This window comes from Moschus berezovskii, chromosome 6, assembly GCF_049115385.1.
Source record: "Moschus berezovskii isolate FMDL1 chromosome 6, NW_MosBer_1.0, whole genome shotgun sequence".
NCBI classification, from domain to species: Eukaryota; Metazoa; Chordata; class Mammalia; order Artiodactyla; family Moschidae; genus Moschus; species Moschus berezovskii.
In genome coordinates this window covers 107,090,541-107,104,815 of record NC_142465.1, presented here as the reverse complement: position 1 = coordinate 107,104,815, position 14,275 = coordinate 107,090,541, and positions in this window count along the sequence as shown.

Here is a 14,275-nt window from a genome sequence, read left to right as displayed (position 1 = left end):
GGTCAGAATACTGGAGTGGGTAGCCTTTCCCTTCTCCAGGGGATCTTCCCAACCCAGGGATCGAACCCAGGTCTTCCAAATTGCAGGCTGATTCTTTACCAACTGAGCTAGCATGGAAGCCCATCTAGTCAAAGCTATGGTTTTCCCAGTAGTCATGTATGGATGTGAGAGTTGTCCATGTAGTCCATGGGGTCGCTTAGAGTCACAAAGAGTCAGATATGACTCAACGACTGACCTGAACTGAAGGTCATCACTAAATGCAGTCTGAGAGCAGGCACACGGAAGAGGCCAGGTGGATCCTGGTTGGAGGGTTTCTCCAGCAGGCTTGTTATGTCAGAGCCAAGGAGTGAATCTGCTGGCAGGGCTGATCCATGACATGACTCACGACATGGTCTGTGCCCTGTCAGGTGAGGAAGGACAGAAGACAGGGGAGAGGGTGAGGGCCAGATCAGGAGGCAAGAAAGAGGGGGCATCTTGGGACTTCCCTGGGGGTCCAGCGGCTAAGACTTCGCCTTCCAATGCAAGGGGCGAGCGTTTGATCCCTGTTTGTGGAGCTAGGCTCTCACATGCCTTGTGGTGAAAAGAAATCAAAATATAAAACAGAAGCAATATTGTAACAAAGTCAATAAAAACTTTAAAAATGGTCCACACAAAAAAATCTTTAAAAAGAAAGAATTGGCATCTTGTCTAGCAAATGCAAATTAATATCTGGACGGCAGTGTGTGTGTGTGTTGTGTGTTCACCGTGAGGGTAGGATGGCAGATGTGCAGGTAGAAGAGGTGGTTCAAGAAGGTAAGTCTGGGCAGAAGCTCTCCCATCTGTCTTAGGGGTTTTGAGTTCTGTCCTGGTATCATGTAACATGACTGGACCTCAATAACTTAGCTCCAGCTTGACCTGCACTCTGCCCAACCACACACAACAACCTTGACTTATACATCAGTTCAGTTCAGTTCAGTCGCTCAGTCGTGTCCGACTCTTTGTGACCCCATGATACAGCACGCCAGGCCTCCCTGTCCATCACCAGCTCCCGGAGTTCACTCAAACTGATGTCCATCAAGTCGGTGATGCCATCCAGCCATCTCATTCTCTGTTGTCCCCTTCTCCTCCTGCCCACAATCCCTCCTAGCATCAGAATCTTTTCCAGTGAGTCAACTCGTCTCATGAGGTGGCCAAACTATTGGAGTTTCAGCTTTAGCATCAGTCCTTCCAATGAACACCCAGGATTGATCTCCTTTAGAATGGACTGGTTGTATCTCCTTGCAGTCCAAGGGACTCTCAAGAGTCTTCTCCAACACCACAGTTCAAAAGCATCAATTCTTCGGCGATCAGCTTTCTTCACAGTCCAACTCTCACATCCATACATGACCACGGGAAAAACCATAGCCTTGACTAGACGGACCTTGGTTGGCAAAGTAATGTCTCTGCTTTTTAATATGCTATCTAGGTTGGTCATAACTTTCCTTCCAAGGTGTAAGCGTCTTTTAATTTCCTGGCTGCAGTCAGCATCTGCAGTGATTTTGGAGTCCAAAAAAATAAAGTCTGACACTGTTTCCACTGTTTCCCCATCTATTTCCCATGAAGTGATGGGACCAGATGCCATGATCTTCATTTTCTGAATGTTGAGCTTCAAGCCAAACTTTTCACTCTCCTCTTTCACTTTCATCAAGAGGCTTTTTAGGTCCTCTTCACTTTTTGCCATAAGGGTGGTGTCATATGCATATTTGAGGTTATTGATATTTCTCCCGGCAATCTTGATTCCAGCTTGTGCTTCTTCCAGCCCAGCGTTCCTCATGATGTACTCTGCATAGAAGCTAAATAAGTACGGTGACAATATACAACCTTGACGTACTCCTTTTCCTATTTGGAACCAGTCTGTTGTTCCATGTCCAGTTCTGACTGTTGTCTCCTGACCTACATGTAGGTTTCTTAAGAGGCAGGTCAGGTGGTCTGGTATTCCCATCTCTTTCAGAATGTTCCACAGTCTATTGTGATCCACACAGTCAAAGGCTTTGGCATAGTCAATGAAGAAGAAATAGATGTTTTTCTGGAACTCTCTTGCTTTCTCCATGATCCAGCGGATGTTGGCAATTTGATCTCTGGTGCCCCTGCCTTTTCTAAAACCTGCTTGAACATCTGGAAGTTCACGGTTCATCTGAAGCCTGGCTTGGAGAATTTTGAGCATGACTTTACTAGCATGTGAGATGAGTGCAATTGTGCGGTAGTTTGAGCATCTTTGGCATTGCCTTTCTTTGGGATTGGAATGAAGACTGACCTTTTCCAGTCCTGTGGCCACTGCTGAGTTTTCCAAATTTGCTGGCATGTTGAGTGCAGCACTTTCACAGCATCATCTTTCATGATTTGAAATAGCTCAACTGGAATTCCATCACCCCCACTAGCTTTGTTCATAGTGATGCTTTCTAAGGCCCACTTGACTTCACATTCCAAGATGTCTGGCTCCAGGTGAGTGATCACGCCATCGTGATTATCTTCGTTGTGAAGATCTTTTTTGTACAGTTCTTCTGTGTATTCTTGCCACCTCTTCTTAATATCTTCTGCTTCTGTTAGGTCCATACCATTTCTGTCCTTTATCGAGCCCACCCTTGCATGAAATGTTCCCTTGATATCTTTAATTTTCTTGAAAAGATCTCTTGTTTTTCCTATTCTGTTGTTTTCCTCTATTTCTTTGCATTGATCGCTGAGGAAGGCTTTCTTATCTCTCCTTGCTATTCTTTGGAACTCAGCATTCAGATGCTTATATCTTTCCTTTTCTCCTTTGCTTTTCACTTCTCTTCTTTTCACAGCTATTTGTAAGGCCTTCTCAGACAGCCATTTCGCTTTTTTGCATTTCTTTTCCATGGGGATGGTCTAGGTCCCTGTATCCTGTACAATGTCACCAACCTCCGTACAGAGTTCATCAGGCACTCTATCTATCAGATCTAATCCTTTAAATCTATTTCTTACTTCCACTGTATAATCATAAGGGATTTGATTTAGGTCATATCCGTATGGTCTAGTGGTTTTCCCTACTTTCTTCAATTTAAGTCTGAATTTGGCAATAAGGAGTTCATGATCTGAGTCACAGTCAGCTCCTGGTCTTGTTTTTGCTAACTGTATACATCTTCTCTATCTTTGGCTGCAAAGAATATAATCAATCTGATTTCGGTGTTGACCATCTGGTGATGTCCATGTGTAGAGTCTTCTCTTGTGTTGTTGGAAGAGGGTGTTTGCTATGACCAGTGCGTTCTCTTGGCAAAACTCTATTAGCCTTTGCCCTGCTTTATTCTGTGATCCAAGGCCAAATTTGCCTGTTACTCCAGGTATTTCTTGACTTCCTACTTTTGCATTCCAGTCCCCTATAATAAAAAGGACATCATTTTGGGGTGTTAGTTCTAAAAGGTCTTGTAGGTCTTCATAGAACCGTTCAACTTCGGCTTTTTCAGCATTACTGGTTGGGGCATAGACTTGGATTACTGTAATATTGAATGGTTTGCCTTGGAAACGAACAGAGATCATTCTGTCATTTTTGAGATTGCATCCAAGTACTGCATTTCGGACTCTTTTGTTGACCCTGATGGCTACTCCATTTCTTCTAAGGGATTCCTGCCCACAGTAGTAGATATAATGGTCATCTGAGTTAAATTCACCCATTCCAGACCATTTTAGTTCACTGATTCCTAGAATGTCGACGTTCACTCTTGTCATCTCCTGTTTGACCACTTCCAATTTGCCTTGATTCATGGACCTAACATTCCAGGTTCCTATGCAATATTTCTCTTTATAGCATCGGACCTTACTTCTATCACCAGTCACATCCACACCTGGGTATTTGTTTTGCTTTGGCTCCATCCCTTCATTCTTTCTGGAGTTATTTCTCCACTGATCTCCAGGAGCATACTGGGCACCTACCGACCTGGGGAATTTCTCATTCAGTATCCTATCATTTTGCCTTTTGATACTATTCATGGGGTTCTCAAGGCAAGTATACTGAAGTGGTTTGCCATTCCCTTCTCCAGTGGACCACATTCTGTCAGATCTCTCCACCATGACCCGTCCGTCTTGGGTGGCCCCACACAGCATGGCTTAGTTTCATTGAGTTAGACAGGGCTGTGGTCCATATGATCAGATCAACTAGTTTTCTGTGATTATGATTTCAGTGTGTCTGCCCTCTGATGCCCCCTCGTAAAACCTACCGTCTTATTTGGGTTTCTCTTACCTTGATAGTGGAAAATCTCTTCACAGCTGCTCCAGCAAAGTGCAGCCTCTGTACCTTACCTTGGACGAGGGGTATCTCCTCAAGGCCACCCCTCCTGACCTTGAACGTGGAGTAGCTCCTCTCGGCCCTCCTGTGCCCACGCAGCCACCGCCTCTTAGACGTGGGACAGCTCCTCTGGGCCACCGCCCAGACCTTGGTGACTTATACATAGTGTTAGGCTTTCCTGGAAGATCAGCTGTAAAGAATCTGCCCCTTGTAGGAGACCCGAGTTCAATACCTGGTTTGGGAAGATCCCCTGGAGGAGGTAACGGCAGCCCACTCCAGTTTTCCTGCCTGGAGAGTTACATGGACAGAGGGGCCCAGCGGGCTACAGTTCATAGTGTCACAAACAACTGGACATGACTGAACGACTTAACACTTTCTGTTCCTTCATATGTTGTGTTATACCTTGACTTATACCTTGGGCAGAAAGAAGAAATGGCCATGTCACGATTGCTCATGAACTTGTTTTGAAACCAGTATTGAAGACATTGTTATATTGATCATGCTTTTTATGATTTGATTCTGGGGGAAAAAAGTTTCTTAAGGTAAGGTAAGGTTTTCCTCTGAGGATATATTTATATCTATATAACTCTATCAGTTCAGTTCAGTCGCACAGTCATGTCTGACTCTTTGCAACCCCATGGACTGCAGAATGCCAGGCTTCCCTGTCCATCACTAACTCCTGGAGCTTGCTCAAACTCATATACATCGAATTGGTGATGCCATCCAACCATCCCTTCCTCTGCTGTCCCCTTCTCCTGCCTTCAATCTTTCCCAGCATCAGGGTCTTTTCCAATGAGTCAGTTCTTCACATCAGGTGGTCAAAGTATTGGAGTTTCAGCCTCAGCATCAATCCTTCCAATGAGTATTCAGGACTGATTTCCTTTAGGACTGACTGGTTTGATCTCCTTGAAATCCAAGGGGCTCTCAAGAGTTTTCTCCAACACAACAGTTCAAAAGCATCAATTCTTTGGCACTCAGCTTTCTTTATAGTCCAATTCTCACATCCATACATGACTACTGGGAAAACCATAGCTTTGACTAGATGGACCTTTGTCAACAAAGTAGTGTCTCTGCTTTTTAATATGCTCTGCTTTTAATGTCTCTGCTTTTTAATCTTTTAATATGCTGTTTAGATTTAACTATATACCTGTACCTATATCTGTATCTACCTCTATCTATATCTAAATATGTCTAGATCAAAATATATTGACACAGACATATAGATTCCACTGTTTGGTAAATTTTATTAAGAGTATATATTAGTTTTATTTATATATTTTGATGATTGAAAAAATGATACAAGTTTCTCCCTGCCAAGGCAAAAATATATACAGCTAGATATAAAAATAAATAAGATAAATAAAATTAATATATGCTCATTAGATACAATTTAGTAAATAGTGGAGAATAAGGGGAAACAAAACAGACAAAATAACAATAAAGGTAACTCAGTTTAATATTTTGAGCATTTGGTACTGTGTATAGGTTTCGGTTCTCTGTGGCTCTGGAGTAAAATCTGAGAAATGACTAAGAATAGGTTAGAAAGGCCATGTTTGACTAAAAAACTGGGTTTAAAAACTGGTGGACCTGAGGGAATTCCCTGGTGGTCCAGTGGTTAGGACTCTGGGCCTTCAATGCCATGGACCTGGGTTCAGTCCCTGGTTGAGGAGCTAAGATCCCAAGCTTCGTGACTCAGCCAAAAAACTGAAAAGGCAAAACAACCAAAAATCCCAAATGGTGGACCTGCACCCTCATCTGTTGCTGGTGGGAATGTAAAACGGTGCAATCACTGTGGGAAACAGCGTGGCAGTGCCTCGAAGAGTTACACCGAGTTAGGACACGCGTGTGTGTGTGTGTGTATGTGCGTGCTCAGTCATGTCCGACTCTTTGCAACCCCATGGACTGTAGTGCCCTAGGCTCCTCTGTCCATGCAATTCTCCAGGGAAGAATACTGGAGTGAGTTGCCATTTCCTCCTTCAGGGGATCACCCCGTCTCATAGGTTGCATCCTTGTTTCCTGTGTCTCTGGCATTTCAGGTGGATTCTTCACTGCTGAGCTACCGGGGATGTGAACCAGCAATTCCAATAGAGAATTGAAGACTCTTAAAACAGAAATTTGTACAGGAATGCTCACTGCAGCACTATCCATAAAAAGCAAATAGTGAAAATGATCCAAATATCAGCCCATAGCTGAATGTGTAAGCAAAATGTATTTTACTCACACAGTGGAATTCTTATTCAGACGTGAAAAGAAATGGAGTACCGACACACACGACAGCGTGGGTGAACCTGGAAAAGATTACACTGAAAGGAAGAAACCAGGCACAAAAGCTATTGTATGATTCCTTTGAGATGCCATGTCCAGAACAGGCAAGGCCACAGAGATAGAAAGTGGTTAGTGGTTGCCAGAGGACTGGGAGAAGGTAGAGTTGGAGTCTCTTTTGGGGATGATGGAAATGTTCTAGAATAAGTGCTAATGGTTGCACAAATCGTGAACATGCTAAAATGACTGAATTGTGCACTTCAGCGATTTTTATGTTATATGAACTTTACATTACACACACAAAAAATGCTTTAAAACAACGCTAGGCTTTCAGGCACTATAGCATCAAGGTAGGGAGATATTTGAGGGAAGAGAGCCTGTCTGTGTTTCCTTAAAGCAGACCATGTCAATAGAGGGTTTTCTCTTATTTCAGCTCATCTGCTCCTCTTCCTCTTTCATTTTCCATCTGATTAGCTTATTTATGGCTTTTCCTTTCCGGGTTATCCCTTGACCCTCAAGAAGAGTGGGTGAGCTCCTTGCTTCTCCTTTTCTGGCCTTCTTGGTTCCCCTTTCCTTCCTCGCTTTCTCCCTCTCCTTCCCCCTTTCTATTCTAAGGCCATCTGGCACCCACAGGCCTATTTGCAGCTGAGGCCCTTCTGGTCAGGAAACTAAGATCCCGCAAGCTACATGCTGTGGCCAACATATATATATATAATTTATATATCTTTAATTGAATGAAAAATGTCAAATTTAAAACATTGTGACTATTATGCAACACACACCCCCCCCACAGTATTTATATTCTCATGGCCTTGAATGTCTTTGGAAGAATACCCAGGAAATAGAGAAGAGGAAAGGATGTGAGACCCTCAGAGAGGTTAAATAACTTTCCAAAAGTCACACAGCTCGAAGCAGCTAGTAAATGGTCTGAATTCACTGGTGCACTCATGTAGTCATTCATTTCTCAGATACTCACAGAACTTACTTCTTTTATCTAAAAAATATTATTTTATTGATGTGTAATTGATTTACAACGTTGTGTTAATTTCTGCTGCACAGCACAGTAATTCAGTTTTATGTGTATATTCTTTTTCATATTCTTTTCCATTACAGTTTATGACAGGATACTGAATATAGTTCCCTGAGCTACACAGTAGGACCTGTTGTTTATCCACTGAGCATTGTACTTATTTGCAAGAAACAGAAACCAACTCTTGTAGATTGTAGCAGAAGAGGAATTTATTAAAGGGGTCCTGATTGCTTGCAGAAATGCCAGGAGAGCTGGGGAGCCGGGTGTGGACACGTCACAGCAGGAACAGTGGACACAGTGTGGCTGCCACTGCCCCTGCCATGTCCTAGACACTTCACCTTGTGAGGTTCACCCACTGGGGCAGGCTGCTGGGTGCTGCTTGCAAGCCCCAGCTCCTCCTCCATCTTAGGGTGGCTTCCACTGTCCCCAGAGGTTCTGTAGGGCCTGCTTCTCGGCATTACTGCTTCTGGATTCAAAGTCTAGACAGTGCCTTTGATGAACAGAGCATGAGTGTATGGCTTCCTCCAGAGCTGACAGACTGCTGAGGGACATGCTTCCTTCATTTTCATCTTCTCTCCTGGGAGATGGGCTCTGTTCCCAAGACTCACTATGGGGAGCTCCCCAAATGTGGTAAAGATGTTTTGATGCTGGGCAGCCGGAGGAACACCTAAAGGTCTTTTTTGCATCAACTGTGTGAATAATGCAGCTAGACATGGAGCATGCAAAGGTGAATCACACCTAGAACCTGCCTGCACACACTGCATAGACTCAGAATTCCCTTCCTTTCAACTTGTAGTTATTTGTCACCACAGTTTGCAAAGCTTTCTCACTCTGTTTCCTTAGATCGTTCTGACAGACAAGCCGTGAAAGGTAGACAGAACTGATATTCTCTCTATTTCATCCTTGAAGAAGTTAAGAAGTTAGATGATGAGCCCAAGGTCCCTTTACTGGTGAGTGGCAGAGTGGAGACTTGGCCTGTCCTCTGATTCCAGGCCCAGTGTCAGCCGGAAGCAAGACGTGATCACAAATATCACGCTTCATTGATTCCTGGGCATTTGGCTTTCCCCTGCATTTCTTTTTTTTTAAATGTGAACAGAACCAGCCTTCTTTATTTTTCACTTTTCATCACACACATTTTTAAGCGTACACCGAAGAAAATAATATAATAAACTCCCACTACCCACCATTTCAATAATTATGACTGAAAGATTGCTGCTACGAGACGTGAATGATGTTGGAATTCTTGGAGTTTGGAGGAGAGGAATTCAATCCAGGGCTAATGATGAGGCTTGATCACTCAGAACTTTTGGTGTAATAAAGTTTTATTAAAGTATAAAAGAGATAGAGAAAGCTTCTGACATAGACATCAGAAGGGAACAGAAAGAGTGCCCCTTTGCTTGTTTTTAGCAAAGAATTATATACCTATTAACAAGTTGCTAATTAGAGAAAGGAAATGCCTCAAAACTGAGAGAGTCGCACCAGGCCCCTCACCCACAACATACATTTTGAGATAGCGTTGGCACAAGCTGAATCATCCTTGGGTTATAAAACATTTGACACGAATCTTGAAGAAAGGCAGATTTCCAAGCCAATGCAGAGTTCATTAATATAGCTTAAGAAAACATTTCCGTAAGAGGAACGCAGTGGTTAGCTCAAGGTTTGAGATAAAGTTAAACTCCAGAGGAGCCAGGTATCGCCATGACAACACAGGATTAGAAGAAAAAAGGAATAAGAAAATGTCTGCCACTTGGAGTTTTATTTCCTCCTGCCACTTGGGGACCTCTGGCCTCCCTACCAAGGATATTAACGCTCATTTTCCCATTTTCTCTTAGGAGAATTATGTTGCCAAGGGAAAGGGGTGATGATCTCATTCCATAACTGCTTCTGAGCTGGTAAGGGGTGTTGTCCCTAAGTTATTGAGGCAACATATTCTCCTATGGGGCTTCCCTCATAGGTAAGTTGGTAAAGAATCTTCCTGCAATGCAGCAGCCCTGGGTTCAATTCCTGGGTCAGGAAGAACCCTGGAGAAGGAAACGGTAATGTTGTAGCCACGCGTTCTGGGAAACAAACTCACTCAGAAGGACAATGCAGATAGTGGAGTGCAGTTTATTACGCCGGCGGGCCCAAGGCAGAGTCTCCTCTTAGCCAAGGACCCCAACCAACATTTGTGAAAATCTTTTATACCCCATGTGTACGTGTCTGAACCCACCACCCCAAATTCCTTGAGACTTACATAAACCAAGGAAAATACAACCCCAGTAACCCCATCATTCACGTGCTATGTTCTCATGTGCTCAAACAGTCAAACAGTTATCCAATAATCAATAAGCCCGAGGTTACACTCCTGATAGATACAGAAAAATTTACGGCCTGTCTGGAGGAAGGGGTGATTAGTGTATGTTTTCTCTTAGGCGATGAGTAACCTAGATACGATCTCCAAGGTTCCCCTGTCTGGAGGGGGTCTTATCCTTCTGTTGTCATTTTCCTAGGCACTAAACACAGAGTTCAGAGTCCATTGGAAAGGTGGCCGAGCATGATCAGCGTGAACAGGCCTAAGATGGAGTCCAGGCCCTATGAATTTCTTCTTCAGTAACCCACTACAGTATTGTTGACTGGAGAATTCCATGGACAGTGGAGCCTGGCTGGCTACAGTCCATGGCGTTGTAAGAGTCAGACATGACTTAGACACTAAAGAGATACTCCTAAACCTCCTATTGAGAGTCTCTGATTCAGGGACCCCAAGTAATAGTTGGAGGAGGCTGTGGCACTCATTCCGTTCCGTTCCATTCAGTCGCTCAGTCGTGTCTGACTCTTTGCGACCCCGTGGACTGTAGCCTACCAGGCTTCTCCGTCCATGGGATTCTCCAGGCAAGAATACTGGAGTGGGTTACCATTTCCTTCTCCAGGGGATCTTCCCGACCCAGGGACCGAACCCGGGTCTCCCGCATTGGAGGCAGACGCTTTAACCTCTGAGCCACCAGGGAAGTGGCACTCATAGGAGACTGAATAACCATAACTTCATGCAGCTAGAAACAAATACAGCCACGCAGTTACAGGTGTAGGGAGCAAACAGCAAAAACAGAACAATCAGCAAAGTTTAAAGTCACATTCTGTCCATAATGGTACAAAGTGTTGCTGCTGCTGCTGCTAAGTCACTTCAGTCGTGTCCGACTCTGTGTGACCCCATAGACGGAAGCCCACCAGGCTCCCCCATCCCTGGGGTTCTCCAGGCAAGAACACTGGAGTGGGTTGCCATTTCCTTCTCCAATACATGAAAGTGAAAAGTGAAAGTGAAGTTGCTCAGTCGTGTCTGACCCTTAGCGACCCCACGGACTGCAGCCCACCAGGCTCCTCCATCCATGGGATTTTCTAGGCAAGAGTACTGGAGTGGCTTGCCATTGCCTTCTCCGACAAAGTGTTACACCAGTCCATTTTAGGACTGTTAGATGTCATTAGATGAAGAAGAGACATCACATATGATTGTTACCGGCAAAGGTAGTCATGGACTTGGAAAAAGTTCTTTCCCTGAAGTGGAGACGTCTGCCATAGGAAGCCTCCCACTGATGAGGAGGGGAGCACTTTGCAGACCCAGCAATTGGACAGATTGTGGAATGAGATGTAGAAATGAGCCCAGGAGAGGAAGGCATTGTCTTGAGGGTCAAAGGGCAAACTCAGGATTTTTTGGAATCAGCAAAAGCAGGCCCACAAAGATTACAAGGCCCATCTGGTAAGGGCTTTCCCAGAGGGGCTTGAGAGATTGCCCCCAGGTCCCAATGTCTTTATTATCAGAATCTTGGTTTCTGGCTCAAACAGCATTGTTTGACTCAGAGGCTGGGTCAGGAGTCACCTCCCAGAATTCCTGTAATGTCTGTTGAAAAGCTAAAAGTTGAGTTACAAAGTTAATTCCAAAGCTTTAGGAAAACTCTGGGTGTAAGCCTTTAAGAATTTTTCATTGAGCATTTTCAGGAATTATTAATCTTCCATCCTCAGACTATATCCATCCTTTTTCGGTAATCTTTGCTCCTCTTTTCTTTATCTTTTTAATTCTTCTTCTGTATATTGAGGTTCTTCCTGTTCAACTGGACCTGTCCAGAACAAGGATATCTGTTAGTGAAAGGGGTTCCTTCATAAAGGAGTTCAAAGGGGATTCGGCAGTCAGCCAGCTGATGATCCTGGGCCACTTTACTCTCATCCCATTTGTGCCCTTTGCAATGCATAACAGCTACTTTCTTAGGCCATCAAAAGTCTTTCAATCTCTTTGAAATGTTTAATAGGTTCTCCTGTTGCTTTTTTTCCATATTGCTGCATGAGCATGTAAAGTCCAATAAGCAAACAGAGTCAGTGTAGATATTTACTCGCTAACCTTTGCTTAACTCTGGAGCTCCAGTCAGAGCCACAAGCTCCACTACTGAACATTCATCCCTGGTTAGGGAGAGACTTTGCTTCTAAAACCTGTTCAACTATCACCATGGCATTGGAAAACCTGTTTTCCAATTCCCATCCTGAACAAACGAACTGTCATTCAAACATTAACTTCAGAGTTTGAGATTTCACTCACCTCAGAAGTTAGTACAGTGAGATTTTGCCCATTAATAAATTTAAGAGCTTTCAGTTCAGTTCAGTTCAGTTCAGTTCAGTTGCTCAGTCGTGTCCGACTCTTTGTGACCCCATGAATCACAGCACGCCAGGCCTCCCTGTCCATCACCAACTCCTGGAGTTCACTCAAACTCATGTCCATCGAGTCGGTGATGCCATCCAGCCATCTCATTCTCTGTCGTCCCCTTCTCCTCCCGTCCCCAATCCTTCCCAGCATCAGAGTCTTTTCCAGTGAGTCAACACTTCGCATGAGGTGGCCAAAGTATTGGAGTTTCAGCTTTAGCATCGGTCCTTCCAATGAACACCCAGGATTGATCTCCTTTAGGATGGACTGGTTGGATCTCCTTGCAGTCCAAGGGACTCTCAAGAGTCTTCTCCAGCACCACAGTTCAAAAGCATCAATTCTTCGACGATCAGCTTTCTTCACAGTCCAACTTCCACATCCATACATGACCACTGGAAAAACCATAGCCTTGACTAGACGGCATTAGCAAAACAATAGTAGCAATTACCCTTAAGCAATGTGGCCATAGCCTTTTTTTTCCAGTAACGAACTTAGCTCTGATCCTGTGGGCAAGCTCAAAGCTGGAGCCTGCAGAAGAGCAGCTTGAAGAGCCTTAAAAGCCTTTTGAGTCTCTGGAGACCAAACCAGCTTGTTGGTTTAGGCCTGCTGAGTTTCAGTTGTAAGTTTATATAAAGGGCAGATAAGTTCCCCATAACCCAGAATCCAAATGTGGCAACAGCCTGTGATGCTCCCAAATACTCTAAATTGTCTTAAAGTCATCGGTAGTTGATGATTTAGTATAGACTTACTTCTCTTGGGGCTTATGGCCTTCGTCCCTTCTAGAAAAGAAAGCATCTTTTAAATCAATGACTGAAGAATATTTGACTCATTTAGGAATTTCAGACAGTGTAAAGATTAGGCACCTCAGAGTGTAAAGTAACCATAGCCTCATTTGTTATTGTGAATCTTGAACTAATCTCCATTTATCATTTAACATTTTTATACCCAAGATAAAAGTGTGGCATGGACTGTTACAGGGAATTAATTGCCCCTGCTCCTTTAAATTCTCAACGGTGGGTTTTAACCCTTTCTTAATCTTAGGTTTCAGTGAATACTGCTTTTGATGTGGAAATAGGTGAGGGTTTTTGGGCTTGACAATGATAGGAATAGTAGTCTATGCTTGACCCATAGTTTTTCCATCAGCCCATACTCTAGGATTTACATTTTGTCCAATTAATGGGAGAGAAAGAGAGGGCTCCATATTCAGGAAAACAGAGGCATGGAGCTTGCTCAGTATATCCTTCTCCAAAGGGGTGAGGGACACTCTGGCACAATCAGAAATTCGTGTGGAAATAGCAGAGTTCCAGTTGCAGCTTAGAGGACAACTGAAATAATGTTTGGCTCTTCCAGACAGCCCCATTAAAGAAGTGGATCAGGGAAAAAGTGGGCCAGGGGCTTCAGCAAGCATGGAGTAAGTTCTCCCAGTGTCTAAAAGGAAATCGACTGACTTGCACCTCCCTCTTCACCCCCAGTTATTAATACCCGGGGTTCCTCAGGTGTAATGAGAACAGGAACTTGTGTGGGGCCCCTGGGCACCTTCAGTTCTGATTGTCTGTGAGTCCGACCCCTGGGGCCCATGCCTCAGAGGGCAGTCTCCTCTCCAGTGTGGTCCTTTGAAGACCTGACATGGAGCTGGGGGCGACTTAGACACCTGAGAGCAACCTCACTTGAGATGCCCCTCCTTTGCACAGTAATAGCAAGTCTGTCCCTTTTCACCTGGGTCCCTCTGGGCATTTTCCTCTGGCTGTTTTAGAGCAGATCTGAAAGCCATTGCCCAGGCTTCCATCTTTCCTGGTCTTTTTCTGCCTCTTCTCCTCCTCCTACCTGCCATAATAAACTGTCTGAGCCACTTGCACCAGGTTATCAAAGACTGATTTGGTCCACACGCCTGTTTTAGTGGATATCTGGAGCCAACTGAGTGAGAGGTCTCTCTTTTAAGATCATTCCTTCCTCTGCAAGTTAGGGATCAATCTCAATGAATCTGTGAAGGGCTTCCTGCAGTCTGTCTAGGAACTTACCAGGAACTTCCTTCTCTCCCTGTTCTATGTTAGTCAAATTGGCAAAA